The following is a 17,401-nucleotide window of genomic DNA, read 5'->3' as shown; positions in this document are numbered from 1 at the left end:
AACATTATTGCAACGATCGGGTATCGAACCGAGGACGGGAATCGATCGAATCAATATGTAAATTATTGAGTGATTTATTTAATGAATTTTGGAACTTTTCCCGAATTTCTAGCTAAATAATTACGGATTTTCAAGATGGCGGCCAAATGACAAGATGGCGGGTGTCACAGCAATAATAAATGATTACTGCACTCTAGCGGGTAAGAGGTAAACTAACATGGCGTTAGCGTACTCTAGCGGCCGAAAACAAGATGGTGGTCTCCAGCATCGAAGACAAGATGGCGGCCATGACGTCATACTAGATGATGATAAAAAGTGGTGGGAGTCAGTATGCCTGCAGCCACCTCGGGGGAAGGATCGGTCGCCATTTTTATTTTTTTTGCACTCGTCGGGTTCGAACCGAGGACTCCGAGCTCCGTGTCGTAAATGTTTGTTTTTTAAATATTTTATTAAAAATTTTATTATTTAATTTGTTTTATGAATTTTAAATTTTTTTCATTAAAATCGGATAATAAATTTAAAGATGGAGGCCGTAACGGAAATTGCAACGATGACGTTATAATTCAAGATGGCGGTCATGGTATCCTTATTCCTAGAAATGGCTTAACTGAGGCTTGAGTTAAGGATGCTTAAGCCAGTTTTAGGAATTTTCAGCCGCTGGGATTTTTAAGGACTAAAAACGGGAATTTTTCCCTCGAAACGGGAAATTTTTCCCTCGAAATGAGAAATTTTTAATTTGTGGAATTTTTTGAGATTTTTTGGCGGAACTTTTTTCCACAGAAATGGAAATTTTGGCGATTTTTGAGGAATTTTGGGCAAATTTTGCCCAATTTTGGCGGATTTTGGCGATTTTTGAGGATCAAATTCAAGGTCAAGGTCAAAGGTCAAGGTCACAACCATTCAAGATGGCCGCCGTGACGTCACAATCCAAGATGGCAGACACCGGCACCGGCACCAGCGCCTGGCGCCTGATCTCGGACCGTCATTCGTATACTACTGGCAGCACATTTGGAAGCACCGACAACGAAAAGGCAGCACATTTGGAAGCACCGACAACGAAAAGGCAGCACATTTTGGACGCACCGACAACGAAAAGGCAGCACATTTGGAAGCACCGACAACGAAAAGGCAGCACATTTTGGACGCACCGACAACGAAAAGGCAGCACATTTGGAAACACCGACAACGAAAAGGCAGCACATTTGGAAGCACCGACTACGAAAGGGCAGCACATTTGGAAGCACCGACAACGAAAAGGCAGCACATTTGGAAGCACCGACAACGAAAAGGCAGCACATTTGGAAGCACCGACTACGAAAATGCAGCACATTTGGCAGCACCGACAACGAAAAGGCAGCACATTTGGAAGCACCGACTACGAAAAGGCAGCACATTTGGAAGCACCGACTACGAAAAGGCAGCACATTTGGAAGCACCGACAACGAAAAGGCAGCACATTTGGAAGCACCATCATCGAAAAGGCAGCACATTTGGAAGCTCCATCAACAAAAAAAGGCTAAAAGGAAGAACAAGTTACGAGATCTAAGTCTTAGTTAGAAATCAGAATACAAAAATAAAAACATTAAATTCTTATAATTTAAATTATTTATTTTATTGCTTTACATTATACAAATGCAAGTAAAAAAAGCCATTATTGTATGTAGCCAGCATTCCTCAGTTCCTTGAGTATGAAGGATATTTCTTTGATGCACGAATAGTTTCCTGCACAAAGCGAACCATGTAGAAGTCTTAGCCGGTCAACCAATATGTTTGGATCTTTCCATGAAGTGTAATCATTCTCTTCTACCACCATCTTCCTTGCACCTTTATAATAAATATTATGATCTCTGGTGTCTTCCGTTTTACCACCAACCTCAGGGTAACTTTCATGTTTGAGATGGTGATCATCACAAGCTTGATCAGATTTATTTAATATATCACGTCGTTTCCATCGTTTCGGTCTCAGGACACCGCCACATTCTTCGATCTTGGCAGCTTTAGGTGCTTCATCATAGTCTATGTCTTTGTCAACAGCCTCAGAGTCACTGTAACAATCACCGTAGAAGGAATCGTCTTCACCCAATTTACCGTAATAATTCGATGTTGATGATGTTGAAGTGTCTTCATCGACTTCATGCTTCCTTTTTAGGAGTCCATCATTTTTACAAAGTAGGAAAGATCTACTTGAATTCGGCTGGAATATATTCTCACTTTTCACGTTAAGGATTCTTCCATTGTCTTCATTCTTCCGTAAATCATCAACCTTCTTCAATTTAAGTTCTTTGTCGAGATCGGAAGAGCCAAGAAAATTATTGTCGTAATGCAGATCACTCTTCCTTAGGCTAGTAGATTCATCGTTGTCCTCTAGCTTGTACGCAGGCTTGGCGCTACAAGTTCTGCCATGTCTTTTTAGGCTCTCTCTCCGCGTAAACGACTTGCTACATCGAACACAACTTATCATATTGCGCAGTGGATTTTTAACACAGTCATTCTTCTCGTGTTGTCTTTTATTCTTTCTCAAGATAAACTCTTTACTGCAAAACTTACACCTATGTTCTTTCGATACAGCGTCAGATCCCAAATCGGAATTCATATTAGTTACTGAGACTAATGCCAGATACCAATTGAGTGTTTTAAATTAGATTCAATACTTAAATAGAAATTTTTTCATATTTCATCAGCGAGAATTAATATATCTCATGCAAAAGTACTTTATGCATGTAGTTCTGCTATTCAACAACAGATGTCGCCACATGTTGCTTGCAGGTAAATAATATTTAGTTCTTTTATGCGGGATGCGGGATGCTCACTAACGATCGCAAAAGAAGGATGGCTTCGCTAGACTCCAAGGAAAAGGAAGTTCGTCTTGCATGTTGGTGCTCCACAGATGTCTCATGGCGTAATATTAATTTGACTGAGTAATGATATTTGTTAATTCCACCTGATAAAAATATTGCAAGTTTTGATTTAGTAGCAGAAATTATCGAATTAAATGTAACTCCAAATAAAATGTCATGTCTCATTAGACCAAAAAAAAAATCCATGCAGAGAGCGGTTTCTCAGAATAGTCAGAAACACTTGAAGAAACCACAGGAATGATTGCAAGATCACGGGAAAAACCATCAAAATATTGTCAAGAATAATCAGGAGCACACTGAGAAAACCACCATAATATTAACAATAATAATCGGAAGCACACGGAGAAAACCATCATAATATTGACCAGATTAATCGGAAGCACACAGAGAAAACCACCACATGTTTTCTTTGATATCATAAAATTACAAGAAAAAATATTTAAAAGTAAAAATAAATTAATAAAAAAATAAAAAAAAAGCAGAAACTGTTTATGCATTTTTTTATTTTTTTATTTTTTTATTAATTTATTTTTACTTTTAAATATTTTTTCTTGTAATTTTATGATATCAAAGAAAACATGTGGTGGTTTTCTCTGTGTGCTTCCGATTAATCTGGTCAATATTATGATGGTTTTCTCCGTGTGCTTCCGATTATTATTGTTAATATTATGGTGGTTTTCTCAGTGTGCTCCTGATTATTCTTGACAATATTTTGATGGTTTTTCCCGTGATCTTGCAATCATTCCTGTGGTTTCTTCAAGTGTTTCTGACTATTCTGAGAAACCGCTCTCTGCATGGATTTTTTTTTTGGTCTAATGAGACATGACATTTTATTTGGAGTTACATTTAATTCGATAATTTCTGCTACTAAATCAAAACTTGCAATATTTTTATCAGGTGGAATTAACAAATATCATTACTCAGTCAAATTAATATTACGCCATGAGACATCTGTGGAGCACCAACATGCAAGACGAACTTCCTTTTCCTTGGAGTCTAGCGAAGCCATCCTTCTTTTGCGATCGTTAGTGAGCATCCCGCATCCCGCATAAAAGAACTAAATATTATTTACCTGCAAGCAACATGTGGCGACATCTGTTGTTGAATAGCAGAACTACATGCATAAAGTACTTTTGCATGAGATATATTAATTCTCGCTGATGAAATATGAAAAAATTTCTATTTAAGTATTGAATCTAATTTAAAACACTCAATTGGTATCTGGCATTAGTCTCAGTAACTAATATGAATTCCGATTTGGGATCTGACGCTGTATCGAAAGAACATAGGTGTAAGTTTTGCAGTAAAGAGTTTATCTTGAGAAAGAATAAAAGACAACACGAGAAGAATGACTGTGTTAAAAATCCACTGCGCAATATGATAAGTTGTGTTCGATGTAGCAAGTCGTTTACGCGGAGAGAGAGCCTAAAAAGACATGGCAGAACTTGTAGCGCCAAGCCTGCGTACAAGCTAGAGGACAACGATGAATCTACTAGCCTAAGGAAGAGTGATCTGCATTACGACAATAATTTTCTTGGCTCTTCCGATCTCGACAAAGAACTTAAATTGAAGAAGGTTGATGATTTACGGAAGAATGAAGACAATGGAAGAATCCTTAACGTGAAAAGTGAGAATATATTCCAGCCGAATTCAAGTAGATCTTTCCTACTTTGTAAAAATGATGGACTCCTAAAAAGGAAGCATGAAGTCGATGAAGACACTTCAACATCATCAACATCGAATTATTACGGTAAATTGGGTGAAGACGATTCCTTCTACGGTGATTGTTACAGTGACTCTGAGGCTGTTGACAAAGACATAGACTATGATGAAGCACCTAAAGCTGCCAAGATCGAAGTATGTGGCGGTGTCCTGAGACCGAAACGATGGAAACGACGTGATATATTAAATAAATCTGATCAAGCTTGTGATGATCACCATCTCAAACATGAAAGTTACCCTGAGGTTGGTGGTAAAACGGAAGACACCAGAGATCATAATATTTATTATAAAGGTGCAAGGAAGATGGTGGTAGAAGAGAATGATTACACTTCATGGAAAGATCCAAACATATTGGTTGACCGGCTAAGACTTCTACATGGTTCGCTTTGTGCAGGAAACTATTCGTGCATCAAAGAAATATCCTTCATACTCAAGGAACTGAGGAATGCTGGCTACATACAATAATGGCTTTTTTTACTTGCATTTGTATAATGTAAAGAAATAAAATAAATAATTTAAATTATTAGAATTTAATGTTTTTATTTTTGTATTCTGATTTCTAACTAAGACTTAGATCTCGTAACTTGTGCTTCCTTTTAGCCTTTTTTTGTTGATGGAGCTTCCAAATGTGCTGCCTTTTCGATGATGGTGCTTCCAAATGTGCTGCCTTTTCGTTGTCGGTGCTTCCAAATGTGCTGCCTTTTCGTAGTCGGTGCTTCCAAATGTGCTGCCTTTTCGTAGTCGGTGCTTCCAAATGTGCTGCCTTTTCGTTGTCGGTGCTGCCAAATGTGCTGCCTTTTCGTAGTCGGTGCTTCCAAATGTGCTGATTTTTCGTTGTCGGTGCTTCCAAATGTGCTGCCTTTTCGTTGTCGGTGCTTCCAAATGTGCTGCCTTTTCGTAGTCGGTGCTTCCAAATGTGCTGCCTTTTCGTTGTCGGTGCTTCCAAATGTGCTGCCTTTTCGTTGTCGGTGCGTCCAAAATGTGCTGCCTTTTCGTTGTCGGTGCTTCCAAATGTGCTGCCTTTTCGTTGTCGGTGCGTCCAAAATGTGCTGCCTTTTCGTTGTCGGTGCTTCCAAATGTGCTGCCTTTTCGTTGTCGGTGCTTCCAAATGTGCTGCCGTTTCGTTGTCGGTGCTTCCAAATGTGCTGCCTTTTCGTTGTCGGTGCTTCCAAATGTGCTGCCTTTTCGTTGTCGGTGCTTCCAAATGTGCTGCCGTTTCGTTGTCGGTGCTTCCAAATGTGCTGCCTTTTCGTAGTCGGTGCTGCCAAATGTGCTGCCTTTTCGTTGTCGGTGCTTCCAAATGTGCTGCCTTTTCGTTGTCGGTGCTTCCAAATGTGCTGCCTTTTCGTAGTCGGTGCTTCCAAATGTGCTGCCTTTTCGTTGTCGGTGCTTCCAAATGTGCTGCCTTTTCGTTGTCGGTGCGTCCAAAATGTGCTGCCTTTTCGTTGTCGGTGCTTCCAAATGTGCTGCCTTATCGTTGTCGGTGTTTCCAAATGTGCTGCCTTTTCGTTGTCGGTGCTTCCAAATGTGCTGCCTTTTCGTTGTCGGTGCTTCCAAATGTGCTGCCGTTTCGTTGTCGGTGCTTCCAAATGTGCTGCCTTTTCGTTGCCGGTGCTTCCAAATGTGCTGTATTTTCGTTGATGGTTCTTCTATTTTTAATGTTGTTTTGACTCTAGTATTATTGTAAATGGTTCTTGATTTGACTAGCGTATTATTCCATACGATGCATGTATATAAGCGAGTCCTAGACAACAGGACGCTCAGTTTGTTACTGACGTCGTCGGTGTAAGGATCACCTAGTTTGTTTCATCTGGTGCATTAATCACGTAATTACCTGTTCTTGCGAACTCGATGGCATCTTTACCGACTTTAATGACGAACTCGATGGAGGTTGTACCATCGACTGCGGGAACCATGACGTCAGCGTCGACGATGGTGGAGCAGATTCCGTTGGCAACGTCGATGTCAACACTGGAGGAGACCTAAACAGACGTGGTACCGCCAGCAGAAGAGACTTTAATGCTGCTAGTGCTGGCTGCACAGGGAAACTCGACGAACGCTGGTTCGTCTTTAATGGAGACTTCAATGGATGCCGAATCGACAACAACTAACGAACATCGGTGCTGTTACTGCGACAAGATTTTCTCAAACAACAGCAATGCTCGACGACATGAGAATAGAGAATGTGCCAAGAACCTATATCGTAAAATGTTTGATTGTGAGAAATGTCATAAGCAGTTTGCCAGAAAAGATAATATGAAAACGCAAATAAAGGCATGCAAAGGTCCTTCTGTTCGGTAGAAAGTAAAGGTTTCAGCGCAACAACGATGCATTGATGTTCATAAGAGTATGCCTGGAGATGGTGCAACTGCGGCAACGTCAGTATCTGGATCGGGTCTGAAAGTTTCGTCTTCATCACCACGGTATCCTTGCAGCTACTGTGATACGTCGTTCGCATTTGCTCATGATGCATGAAGACATGAGCGGAGCAAATGCACGAAGAATCCATCTCGCATGAAGTTTCGATGTGATGAATGTCATGAATGGTTTACTCGAATTGATAATTTGCGACGGCATGCGAAAAACTGTAAAGGTGAAGTCCGTGTGCCTACTGCTGAACTACCTGCAGAAATTTCGACTCCTCGGTTTAGGTTGAAGGCTCGTGAGCGCACAAGCAAGAAAACCGATGTGCAGCAACCGATTGGTATGACGTCTGAACAGGAAAATAAACCTAAGACTGTGTTCGGCGCATTACAAGTGAACGATAATGGCTTCTACTTAGCGCAGTCTGCATTTCGTGGAACATTGAAGGACTACTATTATTTAAATACGTTAGGTGAGTCGAAAGACATTTGTAATTTTCTTGATGATATCAGAGAGGACATAATCAATCAGCTTACTGATGATGTAGCAACAAACGGACCTTTGAAATATAACTTGTGGTTGGACTGTATATATGGAAAGCCATATCCGTTCGATGACAAAGTGAAGAAGTGTGCATTCAAGACATCGGCTGCAGTAATTTACAGTTCTAACGATGTGAAGCAAACTGTTAAAAACGGTATCCAGAAACTCTGTCAAGAAGAGGTTGACTATGTCTGTAAAGGTTCTGGCTGGACTCTGTCTAGTATAAACCGATTGGAGCTAAGAATTAGTCATTTCACACCGCTGCGGAACTAAATGATTATAAGACTGCTGGCTTTCGCAAATGATCCTGTAGTAGAATAGAAATTATGTAATAAATATTATGTTTGTAAAAGAACTTGTGGTGTTTAATTCCTCGAACCTGTTACTATTATGTTAAATTGATGTTATATTTAATTTTTTTGCTTCGTCCTAGATCGTACCAAGGACCTTAGTCGACCTAATCAATCAGTATATAGATTACAAATTTATTTAATGAATTTTGGAATTTTTCCCGAATTTCTAGCTAAATAATTACGGATTTCCAAGATGGCGGCCAAATGACAAGATGTCGGGTGTCACAGCAATAATAAATGATTACTGCACTCTAGCGGATAAGAATTAAACTAACATGGCGTCAGCGCACTCTCGCCGACGATACACTGATGATGGCTTCCAGCAGACGAGGACAAGATGGCGGACATGACGTCATACTACCTGACGATATATATGCTTTGAAAAAAAGTGGTGGGAGTCAGTCTGCCAGCATCCACCACGAGGGAAGGATCGGTCGCCATTTTTATTTTTTTTGCACTCGTCGGGTTCGAACCGAGGACTCCGAGCTCCGTGTTGTAAATGTTTGTTTTTTAAATATGTTATTAAAAAAAATTTTATTTAATTTTTTTATAATTTTAAAATATTTTTTCATTAAAATCGGATAATAAATTTAAAGATGGCGGCCGTAACGGAAATTGCAACGGTGACGTCATAATTCAAAATGGCCGATAACACAATGCCGGAATGTTCGAGAAAACGAAATGACGTCATCCAAGATGGTGGATCCAAGATGGCCGTCGGGGTCAAGGTCAAAGGTCAAGGTCACATCCTGATAGAGGCTAACTGAGGCTTGAGTTAAGGATGCTTAAGCCTCTATCAGGACATTTCTAGCCGTTGGGATTTTTAAGGACTAAAACGGGAAATTTTCCCTCGAAACGGGAATTTTTCCCTCGAAAACGGGAATTTTTTTCTTAAAACGGGAAATTTTGAGTCATTTTGAATCATTTTTGAGGAATTTTGAGGAATTTTTGCCGCCGTGACGTCACAAATCCAAGATGGCGGACCGACAATCTCAATCCACACCCAGAACCCAGATCTCGGAACCCCATTTACATACTACTTGTGTGGTATTTTTAAATAATATTTTTTTTTCCATTGACCAAGGATCGAACCGAGGAAGGATATTCATCAAATAAATTAGTACATTAATGAGTGATGTTTTGATGATTTTTGGAAATTTTTCGAATTTCTAGGTCAAAGATTCCAAGTTGGCGGTTATACGTAATGAATGGCTTACTGGAAGCTGGTAGACTAGGAACCTAAGCTGCTTTTACAAATTAACCTTATTTTATTGGATAAAATTTTTTTACATAAAATTACCTTTTTTGGATCGAGCAAGATTCGAAACCAGCTATGTAATCAATCGAATCAAACTTTTCATTAATTGTTGATATTTTGATGACTTTTGGACATTTCCGGAATTTCTATCTTAATAAATACCGATTTACAAGATGGCGGCTAAGACAGCTGACTAGATGGCGGGTGCCCTGGCAATAAATAATTACTGCACTCTAGCGGGTAAAAATTAAACTAACATGACGATAGTGCTTTCTAGCTTACGAAAACTATATTTCTAATCCAAGATGGCGGCCTTTAGCAGACGAAAACTAAATCGCGTGCGTGACGACATACTTACTGGCTATATATCTACCTTGGGTGTGGGAGGTCAGTCTATCGTTGACTACTGTTGAGGAAGTATCCATCACTATTTTTTGCTCTCTCCAAGCTAGAACCGAGGACTCCATGTAAGTGCGTTTTTTTTTTTTAAATTTAAATTCTAGTGAAAATGTATTTAAATTATTTTTTATTAAAATAATTTTTTTCTGAGTTTTTAATTAAATAACTATGGATTTTCAAAATGGCTTATGTGACGTTATGATTTCTAAATGGCTCATGTGACGTCATAATTTCTAAATGTAAAAATTTATTATTAAAATTTTGTTTATTTAATATTTTTTCATTTAAATTTTTTTGCCCAATTTTCTAAAATTCAAATTACGGGTTTTCAAGATGGCAGCCGTAACTAAAACTGCAACGATGGTGCCCGATGTCAAGGTCCTGATATCAGCGGCTTAGGTCGGCTTGCTTTTAGGAGTCTTAAGCTGCTTTTAGGAATTTCCAAGCCGTTGACATTTTTCAGGAATAAAATATCAAATTTTTCCTCAAAACAGGAATTTTTCTCTTGGAACAGTGTATTTCTACGCATTTTAAAAAATTTTGAGAAATTTTTTAAGAACATGCCGTGATGTCACAATCCGAGATCAGGCTCCACAACCTGTCATATTTGTTCAGTAATATGGTATATTTCTTAATGAACAGATTTGGTAAAAAATAATTAAAACCAATTAACACCGAAATCTCTTGTTTTAAAACGAAATTGGCCTGAAAATAAACCCATAAAACCTTGTCTCAAATTATTGCTGTGATTTCTGGAATTAGAAAATATTTTTTTAGTTTAAAATAATTTTATTATGCCATACTTATGTTATACGGTTACCCAATATTCTCATCAATTGTAGTTGCTTATCACTATAAAGTGGTTTAAGAGACCATTACTTGTCAGAGTTGTACGCCCGGCCATCCCGGTACAGCTGCGCTGGCACGGCCCTTGCCGTTTCATTATGAGTCAGTTTTCTTTATAACTGGAAGTCAAAAGAAAATAGACATTTCCTCTTAAATTTCAGGGAATAGTAGACTCGTAATACTCCAACGTCTACATATAGAATTTTAAGTAATGATTTAGCTTGAGAAAAGAAAACTGAAAATTTAAATTTTGGTGTTTATTCAATCGTTTTTAATACTTTGATCTAAAACCAGTTGTTTGAAGAGTATGTTAAAACAAGTCATAAATATCGTACATACATTATATTAGGTAATGTTATAAAACATACGAAACACACATGTCAAGTTTTGTATGAAAAACCTGCTTTCAGTAACACGTGTGCAAACCGGCATTAGCAAAGACTATTTGTGGACACAATTCCAGCCGCTTCTGTGTACAAGGCATGTCGGGATATAGTGGTGAGGAAATACGTTATTGCAGCCCACTAAGGATTACAACATCCGTCCAAAATAACCTCGCTGGAACCTTATGTGGCTAAGTCGCAGTAATCGTCTTATTCTGTCATCGCTTGTTTTTTTCTTCTTCTTTTAATCCAAGCAGGGAGGGGTCCGCCCCCAGGGCGGGCCCTGGCTGCGCCCTTCTGGCAGCAGACTTAGTGGTAGTCAGAAACCGGGTGGGGATTCCTCCTGCAAACCAGTCACAGATTAACTGTACACACAATTATTACATTTGACATCCGCCATTTCATGTGACTATTTTCACCAGCGAAGAGTCAAAATGATCTTTTTTTTTATTATTCAAATGCACTTCGAAGTCTTAGTGCGTGGTTGGAAACAATATAAACAATCCAAAATTTGCTACAATATTGTTTTTTTTTTAAATCTGCAATAGTGTCTTGCTAGGTTTTGCAAATGCTTAATAAAACCATATCTGCGACCAGAAGAAAACTAGATGTTACTGTTGTAAATCGCAGTTTAATATAGAATTTTATCTTCTCGGGAAGGGTAGGTATTTTGCATTTCTAACTCATTGAATGTTGTTTCAAAAGTGTTGATAAACTAAGCAATGGTCTTTATATATATATATATATATATATATATATATATAAGGATCTTTCGTGCAAAATTCGATATGTCCGTCAAAAGTAACAATGAATGTTTCACATATTTTATGATAAACGACGTGCAACCATGGAATTCGTAAAAATACATCGTTTTTTGACGAACACAATAATCACTATATTGTTTTAGCTTTGGCTTTAAAATATTGTTATGACTAACTGCAATACCCGGCGTTGCCCGGGCTGAACACAGGGTGAAGGGGACCTTTTTCGAAATCAGATGTAGTTAGTAATTGTCTTCTTAATTTGAATGTCAAGTGTGAAAATTAATTTTTATTACTTTCAGATCCCGACAGACGTTGTTCTGCCAGTTTATAGTTATTTACCTGGTCTGTATGTAATTTAACCTTTATAAAGCAATATAGAAAAAAGCTGAAAAATAAGAGATTACTAATATTGAAAAGATTCCATTATCGAGCTAATGCTCGGCCTGCATTGCAATGCCTCATTCAGTTTTGTTTTGTAATATGTTTGAAGTAGTTCCACATATACAAATCATCTATCCATCTCTCTATATATATTTATCTCTATCTACATCTATATACATCTATGTATCTCTCTATCTCTATTTATCTCTTTATATCTACATTTTTATTTCCCACTATCTCTATATCTTCTATATATAATAAGTCTCTATATAGTTCTATACATCTATAGGTATATCTCTTTATCTAACCCATTTCATTCTCTACCTCACTCTATATATAAATATCACTCTATCTCTGTCTCTCTTTTATATTTAAATAAATTGTCATGCGTGCGCACTTATACAACAAAAACAGACGAAGTGCCGCTATATAAGATGAAATAAACACATTTTTTGACACGATTCGTGCTCCAAATATTGAAAAATAGTTATACCATCTCAGTAACCTTCATGGTCATGCGCATAACAAATCACCAAAATTTCATCGCAATCGGATCTCTTTTCTATGGATGAATGGTATAGGAACGCATACGGCACAAACAAAAGAAAATTAAAGACATGACAAACGCATCGAACGATGGTGCGTTTAAAATTCAAGGCAACTCTATCTATTGACGAAGTTAAGAACAAAACTGTTATTAGCGCCTTTATTTTGCTAGCCTCTGCGAGCTCCACTAAGCGGACTGGTCTCAACAAGGAGAAAAATATTAATTTGCCAGACCTTACTATGTGTATGATCGTGTGTCAGACATAGAGAAATGACACTCACTCACTATTTGTATGTATATGACCTATGATATTTTCTGTTATAAAATGAAATTATCACTTTTTCACTGCCTTAGGGATGGAATTTCATATTAATATGGGGTATATGTGTTAATTCAGGTTATAAGCTAGCTGTAGCCCAAATTTCATTCAAATACTTTCAGTAGTTTTTACGTGAAAGAGTAACAAACATCCATCCATACTTACAAACTTTTGCGTTTATAATATTAGTAGTATTTCAGTGCTTTGACTTACTACGTCACGTTTCTACAGCAAGATACCATTGTAAACCATGGATTCTACACAAAGTGTTGATGAAATAAATGCAGGAAGCAGGAAAAGAAAACCAAGACAGAGAAATAGGAATGTTCAGAAGAAGCAAAGGTATGCTGTAACTGTTGATAAGTATGTTTTTAAGTAATAAAATATCTAATATTGTCTTAAAACCGCTTTAATAAAATAAAATTGTATCATTGCAGGTATGAAAATGCAGATCCTCTGATGTCAAACTTCCGAATGCCATGCAAACACGAAAACAAAACCTTTTCATTTAAAAAAAATGACTGTTACAGGCATTATGCGGATTAAAGCAAAATTTTATGTAGACACAGATAAAGTAAATCAAGATAACCGTTTGTGCCCTATGCTTGGAGTTGCCGAACCTCAGAGACGACGTCCGAGGCTTTTAGTTGATGGCAAGAAGAAAACACATGCCATACACATTACTTATCAATCTAACTTAAAGTCTGTGTACAATAAACATTAAAAATAGAATATACAAATGTATTTCCATACTGAGAGGTATTGTGGCTGTTCCTAGCATGATATTCTTCGTAACCCAGAATCAGTAATATATGGACAAATTACCACATACTTTGTAAACATTTAAAAAATGGCCATTTTACAGATGAAAAAACATTAGCTTTTTAATTCAAGTTTTAAGTATGAATGTGTTTCAGTACTTGGTAATAAATTAATATCTTTTTTGCTTAACCTACCGACCATAAAAGATGGAAAGAAAGCAGTTTGCAAGAAGTTTTTCCTGTCAGTCTTGGGAATATAGAAAAACAGAGTAATTTTTGGAAGTTATGTTTACAGACTGTTGGTTCCTACAAACTTTTTTCTCAATGCATTATCTATTTATTGCCTCTAAGTGTGCTGCAGCCAGATAGCTGACAGCCACGCAGTTACCAAGCTTGCAAACATGAAGGTTCAGTAACTATCCAGTTTATCTTGAACTAGCTGCCCGACCCGGCTTCGCACGGCTATACTAATGGAAAAAAATTAAGCCACATATCCCATTTACAGTATTGGTAAATAAAAAAAATTCAGTGAAAATTTATTACAATGCTGTATAATGTACTGGAGAGAAAATGAATAGCACCGATGGTTTCCCGACTCGTGCACGCAACGTACAACTGATGTACCCGTACTTCGCTACGGCAGTCTACAGGCAGATCACTCTTGCGCCGCTCATTATACATGCCCCTCCTTGTGGGTACGCCATTGCCGCGCGATGCCCGTTGCCATGGAGATGCAGAAGGCATGAACAATGCAAAATCCTGTTCTCATGCAGACAAAGTACCCACTGTTGCCTTGTTTTAACCACCTATGGGATCTAATTTTCGGAAAATGTCGTCCTGCGTAACATAAGGAACATTACTGTGAAGTTTCAAGTCGGTAAAATATATATACTTGAAAAAAGGGCAATTTTTGATATTTAAAGTACCCGCAAAATTTCAACGGTGATGAGGACTGCACTAACAATGAAATAGTCGTTGCCATAGAGACGAATGAAGCATCAACAAAGCAACAGCCGTTTCCATGGTGATTTCCTACCAAAAACTGGAAATTTTGATATATTACGCCCCCGAAACTCCCCTTGGGATCGGATTTCCGCAGAATACGTTCTTAGTGAGCGTCTACATCACAAAATGAGGAACTCTGCTAAATTTCAAGTCAATCGGGCGTATAGTTTTAGAGATCTCGTGATGAGTGAGTCAGTGAGTGGTATTTCGCTTAATAAACTTCTAGCGCCTGCGGCATTGTCAACACACACTTCGTACGTGTACTGCATGTTGTATCTAACACCCTCCACTGCATTTGATTCTAAAGTGGACTTTAAGTAAGGATCCCTAATGTTATTGATAATATAATATAGCATATAGCCTTTCTCGATAAATTTACTATCCAACACTGAAAGAATTTTTCAAATCGGACAAGTGGTTCCTGATATTAGCACGTTCAAACAAACAAACTCTTCAGCTTTGTAATATTAGTATAGATAACTTATCCTGAACGGAGTAAAAGGAAAAGAGAAAGGGAGAATGAAAGACTCAAAGAGAGAAGGTCAAATTATTTTATAATAAGAAAATGTGCAAGGAAGACTTAAGACGTCTACGAAATGTACTTAATTCTAGTATAGTTAACTATGTTTATTCCGTCACGTTATTTTAAAATGCTTCGATACTTTTTAATTTTGTAATCAAGCTGAATTTAAAAAAAAAATAAGAACAGGAGTTTATTTTTACTATTTTACCAGGTAATTCTGACTATTTTACAGTATTTATAAAACCTTTTTCAACTAACATAAATTACTGATGTTCAGCTGTAGAGCGCCCAAAAATTAATTTAAGCTCGAGAGATACCGACTATTTACAATAAAAATTAAGATTATTTTGTGTATTTGTTACATGCTGCAATATATTATGATGGAGATAAAGAATGCTTATTGAGTTTTTATGGAAAAAAGTAGATATAAAAATGAAGCTATATTAAGTTGTACATTTAACTTACATTCAATGGCGTCGACAATGTTTGCTTACTTTCACGCTGTTTTCACGTATATGTATACGAGTATTCTCATCCAGCCTACCTCACTGTCATGCAAGGTCAACTGAGAGTTTATCCTCAGGGTTTTCCAACCGGTGGTATGCGTACCACTAGTGGTACGTAGCAACGTTCCAGATGTTACGCGATCAAATGCTGTCAAGTTAAGTTCCATTGACCCTGATATTGAAAGTTGGATAATGGACAACAGCAATAAGTTTCCCACTAAAAATGAATTTCTTTATGAATCTTTATTTTGAACACAATTTGAAATAATTGTCTAATTTTGCTTTTTTTTTTTGTAATTTTCAATTTGAATTAATGTCTATAATTTTTTTGTGTTCAGAGTTATTTGTTATAAATAAAACCGCCATTTTGCAAAAGGCATTATATTTTATTCCTAAATTTAAAAAATATATAACCAAAGCTTATATATTAATATCTAAAACTAGAAGATTAAGTAGGCCTAGTGCCTAATGATAAGTATGCCTAATGGTACACCAAAGTTTATAAAAATGTCAAGTGGTACGCAGTTGCTAAAACGTTGGGAATCATTGAAGTAGAGAATCGAGTTATACCGGTAGACTTTCCGAACGATATTTATAACTGATCGAGTAATCGATCATTTTTCGAAATATCAAAGTAGGTAAACGTTTTACTGTAAAAGGACTAACCCGGTTATTTTCCGTAAATCTATTTTTGTCCAATGAGTATGCTAAATAAACGGTGTCCAAGCACGGTTTGTGCAGGTCAAAATGTTTTTTTAAGCGAAAACAGTAATGAATGTTCTGCCTTGAAATTTAATTTCTTATGTCGCTTGTGAAGTCCATGCGTTTTATCTTTGACATTAGGCTGTATAGCGATGAAATTCTACAATAAATACCTGTGTAATATTGAAGCATAACTTATATCACCCATCTAATGGGACAGTTTTTTTCTTCGAACAAATCTGAACGCTCATTAAAATAAAATAAGGTATGCCCACGCCAGGTGTTTCTTCCTTGTGATTGGTGGCCGTCTGCAAGACCATTCCAGAAGGGTTTCCTTCCACACTGAATGTCTGTGATTCGTGTACTCTCAGTAAATATGTTCCGGAAAGAAACTCAACCAATCAGGAAACACAGGAAATGCAACATCTAGTCTTGAAATCTTTTCGGGTGAATATAATGCCAATTTCGATTTTGTACAATTTTATCTTACAAGTTTAAAAGGCTTATCATGGTGCGGTTACTCGAAAAACCGAACTTCTTGAAGTGAACAGGTTTAAGAAAACGTTTACAAATGCGAAAGTGTACGGTTACACGGCAGTTGGTATAGATTGTGCTCAAACTCCTAAACAGTTTGTATACTTTCATCGAATGAATGTGTTGTGATTCCTGTTTATTTGAACAAGTGAACCTGTTGAACTTTTTATTGTATATGGTAAAATATTACACGAACTTGTGCCAGGAACATTCTCCATCTTTCGTTTTTAGCAAAGGAATGTTTATACTCATCACTCAACAGCAAATCAGAGGCTTATGTAGAAGAGATGTCTTTCTTGACCTCTTTGCCGACCAGTTTAGGTTGAATTAAAAACGACCTCGAGCGAAACATGTTCAGACTGTGTGTAACTACACGCAAATTTTGAACATGTTTACCTGAAGTAGTTCAGAGTCCCGTTTAACCACACCCTCAATACCCTTTCATCCTATCTTCAACGGAGGTCTTTCTTTCAGGTTCAAGTTCTTCTGAAGTGTTGACTCTTTTCTCGGGCACGCAAGCTGTGGAAACGCGCGTGTCACACGAGCGGCAAGGGCAGTTTATTAAGCCCCAGGCAGGCAGCCAGTGAGGCGGGCGCCTGCCACAGGGAGAAAACAATGGCTCGGAGTGGAAGT

The sequence above is a fragment of the Bacillus rossius genome (genome assembly GCF_032445375.1).
Source record: "Bacillus rossius redtenbacheri isolate Brsri chromosome 4 unlocalized genomic scaffold, Brsri_v3 Brsri_v3_scf4_1, whole genome shotgun sequence".
NCBI lineage: Eukaryota > Metazoa > Arthropoda > Insecta > Phasmatodea > Bacillidae > Bacillus > Bacillus rossius.
This window is presented reverse-complemented; position numbering follows the sequence as displayed.